The sequence below is a fragment of the Phyllopteryx taeniolatus genome, chromosome 11 (assembly GCF_024500385.1).
Source record: "Phyllopteryx taeniolatus isolate TA_2022b chromosome 11, UOR_Ptae_1.2, whole genome shotgun sequence".
In the NCBI taxonomy this organism is placed as follows: domain Eukaryota; kingdom Metazoa; phylum Chordata; class Actinopteri; order Syngnathiformes; family Syngnathidae; genus Phyllopteryx; species Phyllopteryx taeniolatus.
This window is the reverse complement of record NC_084512.1, coordinates 2,192,137-2,210,368: the sequence shown is the minus strand read 5'-3', so window position 1 is coordinate 2,210,368 and position 18,232 is coordinate 2,192,137. Positions and strand designations below refer to the sequence as shown.

The 18,232-nt window shown below is 43.5% G+C and overlaps 1 long non-coding RNA gene across 1 annotated transcript in view; it reads left to right on the top strand.

The window, feature by feature from the left end:
* LOC133486063 (uncharacterized) overlaps positions 1-3,741 on the top strand; it is a 6,420-nt gene extending 2,679 nt beyond the window's left edge. The window contains exons 2-5 of the long non-coding RNA XR_009790900.1: positions 286-346; positions 498-551; positions 996-1,104; positions 2,940-3,741. This is a non-coding gene — a long non-coding RNA (uncharacterized LOC133486063). The remainder of the gene's footprint in view (positions 1-285; positions 347-497; positions 552-995; positions 1,105-2,939) is intronic.
* The last annotated feature ends 14,491 nt before the right edge of the window (positions 3,742-18,232 follow it).

The following is an 18,232-nucleotide window of genomic DNA, read 5'->3' as shown; positions in this document are numbered from 1 at the left end:
GCTCACAGTCACAATACAAATGCAGCATTTGTTTTAAAAGGGGGGTGTATGCATATGTTTTGGCTCCTATGCAAACCCATGAAAAGACAGCTGTTTGTCACGGAGGCATGTTTCTGTTTCAAATCCAGAATAATCCATGTATTTTTTGTGAATTGAGCTATTTCTTCACGGTAGGCAAATTATGGCAATGTTTTAGTATTTAATAGTAAGAATTAGAAAAACATTTCTGCATACTTTACAAATGTGATTCCTCATTGTTTTTTTGTTTTTTTTATTCCATAACAGGTATGTTGCCCAGCACATCAAACCCGGAACATGGTCAGAGTACTCAAGCCTTGATATAGAGGTAAAAACAAAACAAAAATTGAAAACATCTTCCAATGATGGTGAATGTCATGATTTGGGCTGGTGCTTGAAGCTTACACACATAGTTTGATACTGTATTTCAGCTGTTGAATTTTGTATTTTGCTTGCTAATTGACTACATATTTTTACAGGACCTTCCTGCACAAAATTATGGCAGTAATGACTGTGATATATTCATGTTAATGGTAAGTGAAAGTTTGACTCTGAGGGGGGGGGGGGGGGGAAATGTCCAACAGTGATTTATATTCCAAACATGCAGCTACAACTTTCCTTCACTGGCATAATACTCATCAGCTTTGTGATGTCATGCATAGAAAGAAAATAAAGTTTTGATGTATTTGCACATTTTGCAGTACTACTGGTATACTGTCATGGGGGTTCAATTAGATTTTACAGGTGTAACTGATGGTGCAGGCAGCGTGGGTTCAGTTCCCACTCATTGACAGTGTGAATGTGAGTGCGAATGGTTGTCCGTGTCTATATGTGCCCTGTGACTGTCTGGCAAAGTGGTGGTGCACAATCCTATTGGAGAACCTGCAGATTGAAGGGTACTGGTCTCTTAAACATTGAAGGTATATTAAGACTATGGGGCAGCATGTTTTGTAAATATTTTAAATTAATCTTTGCAGTTATGGTCACAGATTTGTGCATTATACCAACGAAGGCCCCCAGATGGCCAACGGATCTCTGCAATCAATCTTCCGCATCTCCAGGAATAGGACATTTGAGATTGACATGGTAAGAGTTATGGATAATATTTCACAGACCCTAATTAAGTTTGTCTGGGGCTGGCTAATTGTCATTGTTGTACAACCTCAATACCAGTGAAGTTGGGACGTTGTGTTAAACAAAAACTGAATTAAATAAATAAATAAAATAATGTTACATATAAACAGAATACAATGATTTGGAAATCATGTTCAACCTATATTTAATTGATATTTAATGTTCAAACTTTATTGTTTTTAGCAAATAATCATAAACTTACAATTTTATGGCTGCAACACGTTCCAAAAAAGCTGGGACAGGTGGCAAAAAAGATGGAGAAAGTTGAGGAATGCTCAACAAACACCTGTTTGGAACATCCCACAGGCTAATTGGGAAGAGGTGGGTGCCATGATTGGGTACGAAAGGAGCTTCCCTGAATTGCTCAGTTAGTCACAAGCAAAGATGGGGCGACGTTCACCTCTTTGTGAACAAGTCCGTGAGAAAATAGTCAAACAGTTTAAGGACGATGTTCCTCAACATACAATTGCAAGGAATTTAGATATTTCATCATCTACGGTCCATAATATCATCAAAAGGTTCAGAGAATCTGGAGAAATCACTGCATGTAAGCGGCAATGCCCAAAACCAACATTGAATGCCCGTGACCTTCGATCCCTCAGGCGGCGCTGCATCCAAAACCGACCACATGGCCTCAGGAACACTTCAGAAAACCAATGTCAGTAAATACAAATCGGCGCTACATCCGTAAGTGCAACTTGAAACTCTACTATGCAAAGCAAAAGCCATTTGTCAACAACACCCAGAAACGCCGCCGGCTTCTCTGGGCCCGAGCTCATCTAAGATGGACTGATGAAAAGTGGAAAAGTGTTCGGTGGTCCGACGAGTCCACATTTCCAATTGTTTTTGAAAATTGTGGACGTCGTGTCCTCCGGGCCAAAGAGGAAAAGAACCATCCGGACTGTTATGGACGCAAAGTTCAAAAGCCAGCATCTGTGATGGTATGGGGCTGTGTTAGTGCCAATGGCATGGGTAACTTACACGTCTGTGAAGCCACCATTAATGCTGAAAGGTACATACAGGTTTTGGAGAAACATATGCTGCCATCCAAGCAACATCTTTTTCATGGACGCCCCTGCTTATTTCAGCAAGACAATGCCAAACCACATTCTGCATGTGTTACAACAGCGTGGCTTCGTAGTAAAAGAGTGCAGGTACGAGACTGGCCTTGCCTGCAGTCCAGACCTGTCTCCCATTGAAAATGTGTGGCGCATTATGAAGTGTAAAATACGACAACGGAGACCCCGAACTGTTGAACAGCTGAAGCTGTACATCAAGCAAGAATGGGAAAGAATTCCACCTACAAAGCTTCAACAATTGGTGTCCTCAGTTCCCAAATGTTTATGAAATGTTGTTAAAAGAAAAGGTGGTGTAACACAGTGGTAAACATGACCCTGTCCCAGCTTTTTTGGAATGTGTTGCAGCCATCAAATTCTAAGTTAATGATTATTTTCTAAAAACAATAGAGTTTATCAGTTTGAACATTAAATATCTTGTCTTTGTAGTGTATTCAATTAAATATAGGTTGAACATGATTTGCACACTGCGATTGGCTGGCAACCAGTTCAGGGTGTACCCCGCCTCCTGCCCGATGACAGCTGAGATAGGCTCCAGCACGCGCGCGACCCTAGTGAGGAGAAGCGGCTCAGAAAATGGATGGATGGATGGATGATTTGCACATCATTGTATTCTGTTTTTATCTAAGTTTAACACAACGTCCCAACTTCATTGGAATTGGGGTTGTACATACATGTCCAAAATGTAATATGCATCCCATTCACTTTAAGGAACCTCAGACCTCTTTGATCCTTGCCAGTAAAGGTGCAGTCAAGTCCTCTACCCGGGGAGTGGTCAGTCCCATCTTTCAGGCACGCATCAATATTTAATTGTCATCAAGGTATGAGCTGATGACAAACACTCACTGCCAGTCATCAGACAAATCTACATCGAGTGCCCACTTGACACTTCTTTCTCTCAGAATCATGTGGCTGTAACAATATTTGTACAATCTGAAAACAACAAAAATAAATCTGAAAGCTACCAAATGTTGATAGATAATTGTTTTATGATACTATCCTTGTTCATAGAGGATAATATTGGACATTAGCTCATTTATAATTTACGCTGTATGTTGACAGTGGGCACATTACATTTTGAGGACTGTCTTCATTGAAGCTGTTCTTCAGGATGGGGACTGTGTGGTCCGTGCGCTGGCTCTTACCTGCACCCATTTTTGGGTTATAGTCAGACAAGAGACGTTCCGCAATGAAGCACACCTTCACTGCCTAGACAGTGAGTGATACTATACAGATATATTTGAATATTTTGTTTTTTTTTGTTAACAGGTGTCATGACCGGGAGTCTGTACTCCCCTGAATTTAGGAACAAATTCGGAATCCCCTATTTCATTGACACCTGTGTCCAATGTCATACTGATTATAAAGACACAAAAGGTTTTCGGGGACGGGGAAAGAGAGGAGAACTTTTCAGTTTTCAGTCCGATGGTGACAATCTGAGAGAATGCTTCTCTATGGACTGGTTTTGGGCTTCTGGGGGAACTGATTGAAAAATAAATCCATTTGCTTTTGATTCATGTTTTTGTGTGAATATCTGAAGTTACAAAAGCGTGTACATTCCATAGAAGCGGCACAGTCATCATCTAAACACTGTGTTTGTGTAGGAACAGTCAAATTTACAATGAAAGCCTTCCTACAAAAACAACCCAGTTTAGATTACAAAAAATAATACTATTTACGGGCTTCATATGGACAGCATATTAGAGACAGCAGATCTGGAAAAGGTTTGGAAATTTTTTATAGCACAGAAAGTTTGAATTGCTTGTAGTGTGCCTGTATAAGTAAATAATTGGAGGACTAACTGCCCTTATTAAATACATGTAATTATAGTATTTTGAATTATTGAAACGTTCTCCGATCCAGAAATCCAAAGTCAATGATACCAATGAAAAAGGTTTTTGAAGCAATTATTCAGCCACTGACATACAATCTGTCATTTCAAACTCGTAAATGTTTTCCTTCCCAACATGGCCGCCTGGTAGGCACGTGGGGGCGTAACCACAAGGAGAGGCTGCACACTGCAGACAGATACAATTGGGTGAATGTGAGTGTGAATGGTTGTTTGTTTCTATGTGCCCTGCGATTGGTCGGCGACCAGTTCAGGGTGTACCCCACCTCCGGCCCGAAGATAGCTGGGATAGGCTCCAGCACGCCCGCAACCCTAGTGTGGACAATCACTACAGGAAACGGATGGACCTAATCATACACATATATGCTATTTGAAAAAAAATAAAAATAATAATAAATGTAAATATTGAAACAAATATTTATCCCCCCAAATTTTTATAAACGTGTACCTATCACCTATGCCAATGTCTTAAACCATTGTTATTGAACAGGACATTATGTTATCCTGTTAAAAGTAGTTTTACAATAATATTTGTAAAATATTATTAAAATTTACATTGAGAAAAAGATTGTTATTTATTCCACACAGCTCTCTTTCCAAACAGTGTTCCTTAGACCTGCACTATTTGATTTTTATCATCACTCCACTTGCCAGGCGAAGGCCATTATTTGCAACCTGGAGAACTGCATCCGAGCGCCATTTGAAAGCTATTCATGCCTTCGCACGTTTGAGGCTGACAAATAAGTTCATTTTGACATTGCAGAGATGTGAACCATTAGAAGCGTCCTCATTATGACAAAATGGAAATCGAAATAGAACAGACACAGGGAAAAAAACAACAGCAAATATGTGTTTTTTCATATTCCATTGTTTTTCTCATGTGTATGCAAGGGTAATTGCTGCACCACCAGACAAAAAAAGGTTCACTATCACGTTACTAAACCTTTTTTTTTTTTTTTTGTTCCCGAGTGTAGCAGTAATACGCTTCCGTACATACAGTATATAGTTGATGCTATCGCTCGGATAAAAAGCATGCCCTCCCTTCGTTACATGCTGTTTGCTAGCTCAGAGTACATTTGTTTTCCTTCAGTCTTTATTCTGCACATCTTTATAAAAGAAATGCATAACTAAAAATAAAAAGGAGAAATGAAAAAGGGCAGTCATTTCCCTCGTACTTGGTGCAGACCTACAAGACAGGATGATGCCACCTGGAGTAAGAGTCTGAAACGTTAAAAGACCCCAAAACCCCTTTAGTTCAAAATGTTCCAATCACGGTGAACTGCAGCCTCCTTGTGGACATTCTCCCGTCATACTGTATGTGAGGCTGAAATAGGGCCATCATTATATTCTTTCTTTCCTTTTTCTCTTTTTTTTTTTTTTTTCCTTTTTCCAGAGGACGGAAGGTTACAACAGCAGGGTGTCTACACATTACAAACCGCTGCAGCTGACATGAAAATGCACCTGAGCAATTCTGGTCTAATTGACAATAAATGGCACATAAAATTGGGCTGTATGAAAAGTGTTGGTACCTAATTTAACATTGAAGAGTAATACTGAATGTCGGTTTCCATTAAATAAGGGGGTGGGGGTCACTACTGACATATTTGCTGGAGTCTTCCAATCGCGTGCATTCCCTATGACAATGTACGTTTCATGAATTCATTTATTCCCCAAATCTTTCAATTGAAGCGAGGCTCCATCGCTCCTCAGAAGAGCATGTATGAAATCCATCGTATAAATGAATCTGTACAATCTTCAAAGAAATATGTACAATGAAGCATTTGGGTTGAAATGCCTTGACTTAATGGCCGCACACTTATTAGCGCTTAAAAGGATGGTCACCTGTTGCATTTTTTTGTACGTACTGCTCGTTGCACAAACTTGAAAGTGATGCCATCTGTTTACATCAACATGTACCCCTCATTCAAATACATTTCCATTTGGTTTGTGTATAGGCTGTGACATTAAACAGCTTGCGTGGGGTCTTTGCAAGTCACATGAATAAAAGTAGCCTTCACTCTAATTAGTGCATCTTTTCTTTTTCTTTCCCAACCAAAGAGCAGGGGGAGCGCTTTCTTGGTCTATGTATGGTCACCATCTCTAATGGCACCTAATTAACATATTCTAGTCATGTTTTCAAACTTGGCCAGGTGTGCTTTCAATGGGAACATTGCTGTTCTTTAAACTGTGGTTTCAAACTGGTATCAGAAGAATCACTTCTGATGGGTGGTGGGACAGAGGGTGCTGGAAACTGCTCAGTGTTCCTGAATAACTATTTGTGTGTGTGTGTGTGTGTGTGTGTGTGTGTGTGTGTGTGTGTGTGTGTGTGTGTGTGCGTGCGTGCATGAGGACACTTAGGGCCGAGGTTCAAATCCCGGCCCCGCCTGTGTGGAGTTTGCATGTTCTCCCCGTCCTTGGGTGGATTTTCTCCGAACACTCCGGTTTCCTCCCACATCCCAAAAAACATGCACGGTAGGTACATTGCCCATAGTTGTGAACGTGAGCACGAATGGTTGTCTGTTTCTGTGTGCCCTGCGATTGGCTGGCGACCAATTCAGGGTGTACCCCTGCCTCTCGCCCGCAGATAGCCGGGATAGGCTCCAGCACGCCCGCGACCCGAGAGAGGATAAGCGGTACAGAAAACGGATGCATTGATAATATCAAACTGTAATACTTCTAATGGGAAGTACATTTATAAAATATGATCACACGTGCATTTGGGAGATTTCAAGTGTTTATTGGAAGAAAAACAATGCAGCCCTATGGGGGGCACAAGTCAGTGCAAACTGTAGGCCGGTCCCAAGCCCGGATAAATGCAGAGGGTTGCGTCAGGAAGGGCATCCGGCTTAAAACCTTGCCAAACAAATATGAGCGTTCATCCAAAGAATTCCATACCGGATCGGTCGTGGCCCGGGTTAACAACGTCCGCCACCGGCGCCGTCAACCTGCAGGGCGCTGTTGGAAATTCAGCTACTGTGGGTCGAAGTCGAAGTCAAAGAAGAAGAAGAAGAAGAGGTGGAAAGCGGGTTCTTCGGCAGAAAGAGAAGAGGAAAACACAGAGCCTAGAACTGAATGTGGGGACTTTGAATGTTGGGACTATGACAGGAAAATTTCGGGAGTTGGTTGACATGATGATTAGGAGAAAGGTTGATATATTGTGTGTCCAGGAGACCAGGTGGAAAGGCAGTAAGGCTAGAAGTTTAGGGGGAGGGTTTAAATTATTTTACCATGGTGTAGATGGGAAGAGAAATGGAGTCGGGGTTATTTTAAAAGAAGAGTTGGCTAAGAATGTCTTGGAGGTGAAAAGAGTATCAGATCGAGTGATGAGGCTGAAATTTGAAATTGAGGGTGTTATGTGTAATGTGATTAGTGGCTATGCCCCACAGGTAGGATGTGACCTAGAGGTGAAAGAGAAATTCTGGAAGGAGCTAGATGATGTAGTTCTGAGCATCCCAGACAGAGAGAGAGTCGTAATTGGTGCAGATTGTAATGGACATGTTGGTGAAGGTAATAAGGGTGATGAAGAAGTGATGGGTAAGTACGGTATCCAGGAAAGGAACTTGGAGGGACAGATGGTGGTAGACTTTGCAACAAGGATGCAAATGGCTGTAGTGAACACTTTTTTCCAGAAGAGGCACGAACATAGGGTGACCTACAAGAGCGGAGGTAGAAGCACACAGGTGGATTACATCTTGTGCAGACGATGTAATCTGAAGGAGGTTACCAACTGTAAGGTAGGGGAGAGTGTGGCTAGACAGCATAGGATGGTGGTGTGTAAGATGACTGGTGGTGGGGAGGAAAATTAGGAAGACAAAGGCAGAGAAGAGAACCATGTGGTGGAAGCTGAGACAGGACGAGTGTTGTGCAGCTTTTCGGGAAGAGGTGATACAGGCTCTCGGTGGACGGGAAGAGCTTCCAGAAGACTGGACCACTGCAGCCAAGGTGATCAGAGAAGCAGGCAGGAGAGTACTTGGTGTATCTTCTGGCAGGAAAGGAGAGAAGGAGACTTGGTGGTGGAACCTCACAGTACAGGAAATCATACAAGGAAAACGGTTAGCTAAGAAGAAGTGGGATACTGAGAGGACCGAGCAGAGGCGAAAGGAATACATTGAGATGCGACACAGGGCAAAGGTAGAGGTGGCAAAGGCAAAACAAGAGGCATATGATGACATGTATGGCAGGTTGGACACTAAAGAAGGAGAAAAGGATCTATACAGGCTGGCCAGACAGAGGGATAAAGATGGGAAGGATGTGCAGCAGGTTAGGGTGATTAAGGATAGAGATGGAAATATGTTGACTGGTGCCAGCAGTGTGCTAGGTAGATGGAAAGAATACTTCGAGGAGTTGATGAATGAGGAAAATGATAGAGAAGGGAGAGTAGAAGAGGCAAGTGTGGTGGACCAGGAAGTGGCAATGATTAGTAAGGGGGAAGTTAGAAAGGCATTAAAGAGAATGAAAAATGGAAAGGCAGTTGGTCCTGATGACATTCCTGTGGAGGTATGGAAGCATCTAGGAGAGGTGGCTGTGGAGTTTTTGACCAGCTTGTTCAATAGAATTCTAGTGCGTGAGAAGATGCCTGAGGAATGGAGGAAAAGTGTACTGGTGCCCATTTTTAAGAACAAAGGTGATGTGCAGAGCTGTGGCAACTATAGAGGAATAAAGTTGATGAGCCACACAATGAAGTTATGGGAAAGAGTAGTGGAGGCTAGACTCAGGACAGAAGTGAGTATTTGCGAGCAACAGTATGGTTTCATGCCTAGAAAGAGTACCACAGATGCATTATTTGCCTTGAGGATGTTGATGGAAAAGTACAGAGAAGGTCAGAAGGAGCTACATTGTGTCTTTGTAGATCTAGAGAAAGCCTATGACAGAGTACCCAGAGAGGAACTGTGGTACTGCATGCGGAAGTCTGGAGTGGCAGAGAAGTATGTTAGAATAATACAGGACATGTACGAGGGCAGCAGAACAGCGGTGAGGTGTGCTGTCGGTGTGACAGAAGAATTTAAGGTGGACGTGGGACTGCATCAGGGATCAGCCCTGAGCCCCTTCCTTTTTGCAGTGGTGATGGATAGGCTGACAGATGAGGTTAGACTGGAATCCCCGTGGACCATGATGTTTGCAGATGACATTGTGATCTGCAGTGAAAGCAGGGAGCAGCTGGAGGAACAGTTAGAAAGATGGAGGCATGCACTGGAAAGAAGAGGAATGAAGATTAGCCGAAGTAAAACAGAATATATGTGCATGAATGAGAGGGGTGGTGGGGGAAGAATGAGGCTACAGGGAGAAGAGATGGCAAGGGTAGAGGACTTTAAATACTTGGGGTCAACCGTCCAGAGCAATGGTGAGTGTGGTCAGGAAGTGAAGAAACGGGTCCAAGCAGGTTGGAACGGGTGGAGGAAGGTGTCAGGTGTGTTATGTGACAGAAGAGTCTCTGCTAGGATGAAGGGCAAAGTTTATAAAACAGTGGTGAGGCCAGCCATGATGTATGGATTAGAGACAGTGGCACTGAAGAGAAAACAGGAAGCAGAGCTGGAGGTGGCGGAAATGAAGATGTTGAGGTTCGCTCTCGGAGTGACCAGGTTGGATAAAATTAGAAATGAGCTCATCAGAGGGACAGCCAAGGTTCGATGTTTTGGAGACAAAGTTAGAGAGAGCAGACTTCAATGGTTTGGACACGTCCAGAGGAGAGAGAGTGAATATATTGGTAGAAGGATGATGAGGATGGAGCTGCCAGGCAAGAGAGCTAGAGGAAGACCAAAGAGAAGGTTGATGGATGTCGTGAGGGAAGACATGATGGCAGTTGGTGTTCGAGAGGAGGATGCAGGAGATAGGCTCTCATGGAAAAGGATGACGCGCTGTGGCGACCCCTAACGGGACAAGCCAAAAGGAAAAGAAGAAGAAGAAGATTGGAAGAAAAAAAACAAGATTACACTTTTTGCACATACTGTAATTCCAAAAGTATTTCAACACGTACAGAACATCATACCTACAGTGAAGTATGGTAACGACAGTCTCATGCTGTGGGGCTATTTTTCTTCAGCTGAAAGTCGGGCCTTAGTCGAGATGGGGGGGAATTATGAACAGATCCAAATATTAGTCAGTGTTTGCACATAACCTTTAGGCTTCTGCCAGAAAGATAAAAAATGTCAGCAAAATGTATTAGGTGTTAATCAGAGGCACTTTAAATACTGGCAGGTGTGTGCTGACACCCATTTAATGTATTTCTCAATTGCTAAAACACAAAATTGCTGTTTTCTGAACCAAGTGCTCAGTGCCCCAAAACCCGCTTATTGAATTGGTCAGCCTTTTGGTAGAGCCCTTTAGTTGTGTCATGGCAAGCACGGGTTGCAAAAGTGAAACAATTAAAACACAGGTGTCTCAACATCAACATAAACAACTCAAAATGTATCACACTTGTGGCTATTGATGTGAAGAAACTAATGTAAGACAGATGAGTGAGCACCGTCCGTTGACATTTTGCTTCGGATAGAGACACTCAGAGAAACAGAGGTGAAGGAGGAGGAAGAGGAGAGAGAGGAGGTACGTTACAAGACAAAGAACAATCATGTATTTCAGAAGAAATATGGGCAGCTTTCGTTGACCATTTTCTTGTCCATGGTTTGACAATGAGGGAAGCGGGAATGCAGCCCAACCTGAGCCCATTCACTTCGTCCAACCAGAGTCCAAAGATTCAGAACAAGTAGGTTTCATTTCTTTTCTTCATTATGGACATGCACTGAAAAAAAAAAAGGAAACGGCAGGAGTTGAAATTTACAAAATTGAATTCAGTATATCCAATACAATCTATTTACATTCGTCTTGCAAACATGATTTTATCATGTAAAGGCAAACTGATTCTGAACAAAAGTAAAACGATATCATTCATTCATTCATCTTCTGTACCGCTGATCCTCACGAGGGTCGCGGGTGTGCTGGAGTCTATACCATCTGACTCTGCGCGAGAGGCGGGGTACACCCTGAACCGGTCGCCAGCCAATCGCAGGGCACATACAAACAAACAACCATTCACACTCACATTCACACCTACGGGCAATTTAGAGTTGTCAATTAACCTACCATGCATGTTTTTGGGATGTGGGAGGAAACCGGAGTGCCCGGAGAAAACCCACGCAGGCACGGGGGAGAACATGCAAACTCCACACAGGCGGGACCGGATTTGAACCCGGGTCCTCAGAACTGTGAGGCAGTTATCTTTGTGCCTCTTTCGACAGAGAGAAGCTCCTGATGCTCAAAAGGTAAATTCATCAAATTGCTTCATGTTGGTTTTAAAATAAGACATCTCTATTGACTCGTCTTTGCATATTGAAGATAACTTACAGAATGTATACATTTATTTTTCTCGTATTAGGTAACGTTAGCCAGCACTAGCATAACTGCTTGCTAGTTTAGTTGGCGGATGAAATAAAATGCTCTATTAGCATTGTGTGGTTAAAACAATGCTAAAAGGTAATATTAGGCTACTTGTATCTACTGTACATCATTTTCACCTTGAGCAAATGTATATTTTGTTTTCATTTTGGGTCACGTTGTTGAGTGTTGTGTGCTGTCCGTACCCCAAGATGACAGCAATGCCTAATTGGGGGGGGGGGGGGCAACGAGGAAATGAAAGCATTCAGTCTTCAGTCCAAGACTTTGTTGTGATACTTGATATAGAAACACATTTGGGGTCACACTAATTTAGAGCAAAAGCCAAAAATATATGTATCTGTATGTGGAATACATGATGTTCGGACAAAACGAATTTAACGCTTTATGAGAGAATGCACATGGAACATAACCTAATCCTAATCCTCTGGGCTCGTCTGATCACTTCTTAATTCACTTAATACCGACGTACAGGCAAGGACTTAAATGCGCGAAGCCTACAGTGGAAACAGTGAAAAAGTGGACCAATGAAGCAAAGATGGAACTTCAAAGCTGTTTCGACTGCACAGACTGGAGTGTCTTTGAAAATTTAGCTGGCAGCCTGGATGAATATACGGAAACTCTCACATCCTATATCAGTTTCTGTGAAGATGTGTGTGTACCAACAAAGTCATTTGGCACATTCAACAACAACAAGCCGTGGTTCACTGCCAAACTTAAGCAGCACCAAGCTAAGGAGGACGCATATCAGAGCGGGGACAGGGCCGTGTATAATCACTGCTGACTAAAGAAATTAACATTGCAAAGATGAACTATGCAGCAAAAACAGTTTAGCGCTAACGACTCTGGCATGCATTCCAATCGCTGACCAATTACAAGCGACGATTTCCCCAAGCTGAGAACAATAGCACACTAGCCGACGACTTGAATACTTTCTACTGCAGATTTGAAAAGGACACTTTCACTCGTGCTGGACCACCTCAAGAGCATCACAGGTCCCCTGCTGGACGCCCTGCAGTTTGCCTACCGAGAGAACAGGTCTGCGGATGATGCAGTCAACATGAGACTGCACTTCATCCTAGAACACCTCGACAGTGCAGGGACCTACGCGAGGATCCTGTTCGTGGACTTCAGCTCAGCGTTCAACGCCATCATCCCTGAACTCCTTTCCTCCAGCTCAGAGTCTCGCCTGCCATCTGCCAGTGGATTTACAGCTTCCTGATGGGCAGGACACAGCAGGTGAGGCAGGGAGAGACCACCTCATCAGAATCAGAATCAGAATCAGAATCAGAATCATCTTTATTTGCCAAGTATGTCCAAAACACACAAGGAATTTGTCTCCGGTAGTTGGAGCCGCTCTAGTACAACAGACAGTCAATTTACAGAACACTTTGGAGACATAAGGACATTGACAAAAAACAACAACAAACAACAATTGTGCAAAAAGATGCAGAGTCCTCAGTTCGAATGGCTAATGTCGCAATAGTCCGGTGCAATGATCCATTGTGCAAAGGGCACTGAGACTTCAAGGAGTGTATGCGGTTTAAAGTGACGAGTCGTGCGATAATCTGGGACAATGGTTGTGCAAATGTTACAGATACTCCTCAATCAGTGTGCAAATGGAGCAGATGCTACTCTGGCATGAGTGGCCACTATATGCAAATAGTGCAGCACGGCGAGACAACTACAGTGAGTGCACGAGTAATACATAATACAGAAATGTGACAACGAACTCAAGTCAAAAAATTGCCAGCTTGTTGTAATGGAATTGTAAGTTAGCTGTTTAAGAAGTTGATTGCAAGAGGGAAGAAGCTGTTGGAATGTCTACTAGTTCTAGTTTGCATTGATCGGTAGCGCCTACCTGAGGGAAGGAGCTGGAAGAGCTGGTGACCGGGGTGGGGAGGGTCCGAGAGGATTTTGCACGCCCTTGTCTTAGTTCTGGCACCGTGCAAGTCCTCAAGGGTGGGTAGGGGGGTACCGACAATCCTTTCAGCAGTTTTGATTGTCCGTTGCAGTCGGAGTTTGTCCTTTTTTGTAGCAGCACCAAACCAGACTGAGATGGAAGAACACAGGACTGATTCGATGACCGCTGTGTAGAACTGTCTCAGCAGCTCCGGTGGCAAGCCATGCTTTCTCAGAAGCCGCAGGAAGTACATCCTCTGCTGGGCCTTTTTGAGGACGGAGTTGATGTTGGTCGACCACTTCAGGTCCTGGGAGATTGTAATTCCCAGGAACTTGAAGGTCTCGACGGTTGACACAAGGCAGCTGGACAATGTGAGGGGCAGCTGTGGCGAAGGATGCCTCCTGAAGTCCACGATCATCTCTACAGTCTTGAGCGTGTTCAGCTCCAGGTTGTGTCGGCCGCACCACAGCTTCAGCCGCTCCGCTTCCTGTCGATATGCAGACTCGTCACCGTCCTTGATGAGGCCGATGACAGTGGTGTCATCTGCAAACTTCAGGAGTTTGACAGTCGGGTTCGCTGAGGTGCAGTCGTTCGTGTAGAGAGAGAAGAGCAGCGGAGAGAGGACACAACCTTGGGGCGCCCCAGTGCTGATGCTGTGTGTGGATGAGGTGGCCTCCCCCAGCCTGACCTGCTGTGTCCTGCCCGTCAGAAAGCTGTAAATCCACTGGCAGATGGCAGGTGAGACGCTGAGCTGGAGAAGCTTGGATGAAAGGAGTTCAGGTATGATGGTGTTGAACGCTGAGCTGAAGTCCACGAACAGGATCCTCGCGTAGGTCCCTGCACTGTCGAGGTGTTCTAGGATGAAGTGCAGTCCCATGTTGACTGCATCATCCACACGCAACATCAGCACTGTGCCGCCCCAAGGTTGTGTCCTCTCTCCGCTGCTCTTCTCTCTCTACATGAACGACTGCACCTCAACGCACCCGGCTGTGAAACTCCTCAAAGCGACTGGAGCAACTCCTCAGAGCGACTGGAGCTCTGGTGCGGCCGACACAACCTGGAGCTGAACACGCTCAAGACTGTAGAGATGATCGTGGACTTCAGGAGGCATCCTTCGCCACAGCTGCCCTTCACGGTGTCCAACTGCCTTGTGTCAACCGTTGAGACCTTCAGGTTCCTGGGAATTGCAGTCTCTCAGGACCTGAAGTGGGCAATCAACATCAACTCCGTCCTCAAAAGGCCCAGCAGAGGATGTAGTTCATGCGGCTTCTGAGAAAGCATGGCCTGCCATGGGAGCTGCTGAGGCAGTTCTACACAGCGGTCATCGAATCAGTCCTGTGTTCTTCCACCACAGTCTGGTTTGGTGCTGCCTAGGCTCGCCACATTGGCTAGGGCTTCTGTGGGTTTCTCCAGGTGCACATTCCCAAAACTAAACTAAGTGAACTGAAGACCCTAAATTGCCCATTGGTGTGAATGTGTATTTGCCCTGCTATTGACTGGCAACAAGTGCACTGGTAGTGGCACTGGTCCATAATGCTTTTTTTCATGCAAATTCTGTGGTTCCCGGCCAAAATCCCAATAGCCATCCGTGGCCAGTCCCAAAATTGGTGACCAAACGTACGGCCAGCAGGCCAGAACAGGCCCGTCAGGGGGTCCGTTCCGGCCAGCAGACATTGTTCTGACTGTCAGGCAAGTTTTAGTTCATTTATACATATAGACTCTTATCATATCTTGAAACATATGCTTTTGCAAAAAGAAGAAGAAGAACGTATGCTTTTATTTTGACACAAGCACCATAGAACTGGAAGAGCTCCGAGTCGTGACGTGACGTGCACGAAGCTGAGAGAGAGAAAAAAGATCTGCGTGGCGGGGCACGCCTATAATCCATTGCTGTATACATTGTCATCTATTGTTTCTGAACTAATTTCATGTGCAAATGTGCACACGTGCAGTTTATTCAATATTTTTAGGTTACATCGGACAAACAAATCATGTGAGTGAGTCGCTGTAGTGTAGTTTTGAGAGCCGGTGTACCACGGGAGAACGTTAATACTCTGGCAGTGGAGTCTTGGATCTAGCAGGGTTTTATGCAGGTGATGATGAAGACTGATTGATGACAGGTGTGCGGCCATGGTGGTGCTGTTTACTGGGGAGAGAGAGAGAGAGAGAGAGAGAGGGTGAGAGGGGCGCAAAGCGCCACCCAAGCTCCAACAAAAAGAACTGCAGGGCACAGCTCATGACAGCCACTTTAGTTTGTAAGGGGTGATGAGTCAGTTGCGCCTTTCAAGACTTCCAGTTGGAAGTTAAAATGTATGTAAATTTAAAATGATTTCGAAAACATATATCGTTCATAGATCTAATGCATTTGTAAATGAAAACTTTGAGCTTTTTCCGCTCCCAAACGGCTCTTCAGATTTTTTCTTACTTAAATAAATGTGTTACCAAAAATAATGTAACATTTTGCATACAAATGTAATGTTTTTTCATGTTTATGAATATAAAAATATATATTTGTTGTGCTTCCCTGCTTAAGCTGCTGCCCCGCGACCTGACCTCGGATAAGCGGAAAAAAATGGATGGTTGGATGGATTATTCACTCTACACAGTGCTACCAAAAAATCTTAAATACAAAAGCAAACTTAACTATTTACAATTTAACTATTTATACTTGAACCTTTTCACTTGTTTTTCGACTATAAAGTGATCCAAAATTCATATAACCTGCGTATAGTTTAGATCGGCATTGAGAAACATCAAGCGGCTTATCTTTGAGGAGCTCATCTGGTTTTTGGAGAAGATTCTCTGAGGAGGGACTGACGTTGCTTCAATTGCAATCGTCTCCAGCGTCACCACCACCAGGTCTGTACACATACTCTATACCAGGGGTGTCAAACTCATTCATAGTTATGGTTTCCCTCGGAGGGCCGTCATGAGCGCGAACGCATATACAGTAAATGTGCAATTGCCTCACGTCGATGAATAACTATATTTGAAACCAGAAGCCAGGAAAAAGTTGTTAATTGAGTTTATTTCGAAATGGGGATTGGTAACAAAAATGTTTGCAATCAACGTTATATAAAAGGGAAGACGATTTGCAATGTTGTTATTTTGGCAAGAAACATGAAGTCGACGCACTTGATTTGCTTTCGCGGGTCACATAAATTGATGTGGCGAACCGGATATGGCCACCGGGCCATGAGTTTGACACCTGTGCTCTATACTGTTAAATTTCTCTCACTCATTTATTTAACTGACGTTCTGGGTGGTTTGGCGCGTAAGGTAAGCGCATTCATTACAACCAGAGCATCGCCGATTCGTATCTTTCCTTAGCCCGTCCCCCAGCAAGACCCACATTTTTGTCATGAGTGGTGCCCTGCAGTCCTTTTTGTTGGAGCCTGGGTGGCACTTTGCGCTCCTCTCGCCCTCTCTCTCTCCCTCCCTCTCTCTCTTCACAGTAATCAGCACCAACTCGGCCGTGCACCTGTCATCAATCAGCCCCCATCATCACCTGCGTAAAAGTCTGCCAGATCCCGTGAACTCTCGCCAGAGTATTAACGCTCTCCTGCGGTACAACGACTCTCAAGCATATAGGAAGCCACGCCATTCCTTGTGATTTTTCTGACCTCTGTGTTTCTCCTTGTCCTCAGTGCTCCCTTCGTGACTTCTTCCACCACGCCGCCAAGCTAGCCGCCTGTCCTCGCGCCCGCCTGCCACACGTTTATTGTTATTATTGACATCTGCAACTGGTGAGCAGTCGTAGATGTACAGTCACAAGAGTATTGTAAACGAAGTCATTTTAATTTACTTAATTTCAACATGTACATTGGTTGCACATGATTAAAATATGTTAAAGTAACATTTATTATTTGGTTATTTAAAAACAAAAGAGGGGATAATTACATCAGTTTACCACATTGTAATGATGTGCAACTGAAAATGTACTTTTTTTTCCGCAGTGAAATAGATCCGTTTAGGCTGGAAATAGATTATACTTCTACCAATGGTGCGTTAACCTCCTCACTTCTGTACACCGCTTACTCTCTCCCAGAAGTAGTATTTATGAATGCTTATAATCGAAGATCTTTTGATCGACAAAAGTCTGCAAATTATTTCACTTCTCCTCAAAACCGTCCTCCTTTGCTAGTCTACACATCCAAACTCAAGACACACTGACTGCCTATTCACTTTAGCATTTCCCATATCATTTGCCATTTTAATTGATGTTTTATGTTGTCCAACTTTTATTGTATTTCTTTTAACTATGTTTGTGCAGTGACCTTGAGTGGCTTGAAAAGCACCTTTAAATAAAATGAATTATTATTATTATTATTATTATCATCATAATATTTATTAATTTTGTTATTATTATTATTATTACTTTAAGATAATCGTTTGTTGCTATTGTGATAAACTTTCCAAGGGAATCTCAATCAGCACTTTCACCAGTATCCTGCGATCAACACCTTCTGCCAGCAGAGGCCACTGATTCCAAAAGAAAAAGTTACTTTTGCACTCAGACTGCACTGTAATTCCTGCAGCACTGCTTTCCCTAAAGAGACTGTACTATGATCACATTTCTCCTTTTGTTTTTCTTTATGCTATGCAGTGCCGTCTTTTGCTTTCTATACATAATCCCTCGTTTCTCACGGGGGTTAGCTTCCGGACCTTTTTTTTTTCCTCTTGTTATTTGTACATGTTTTGTATGTTCTGTATGCTGTATGAACATCCCCAGACTCTTATTAATCTTCACCACATTCCTATTAACCTCTACCATACTCTTGTAAATACTTTATATACTCTTAAACAACGTTTAAACTCTTAAACATGCCGTAATGCACAATAGTCCTGTACACTATGTACATTTTA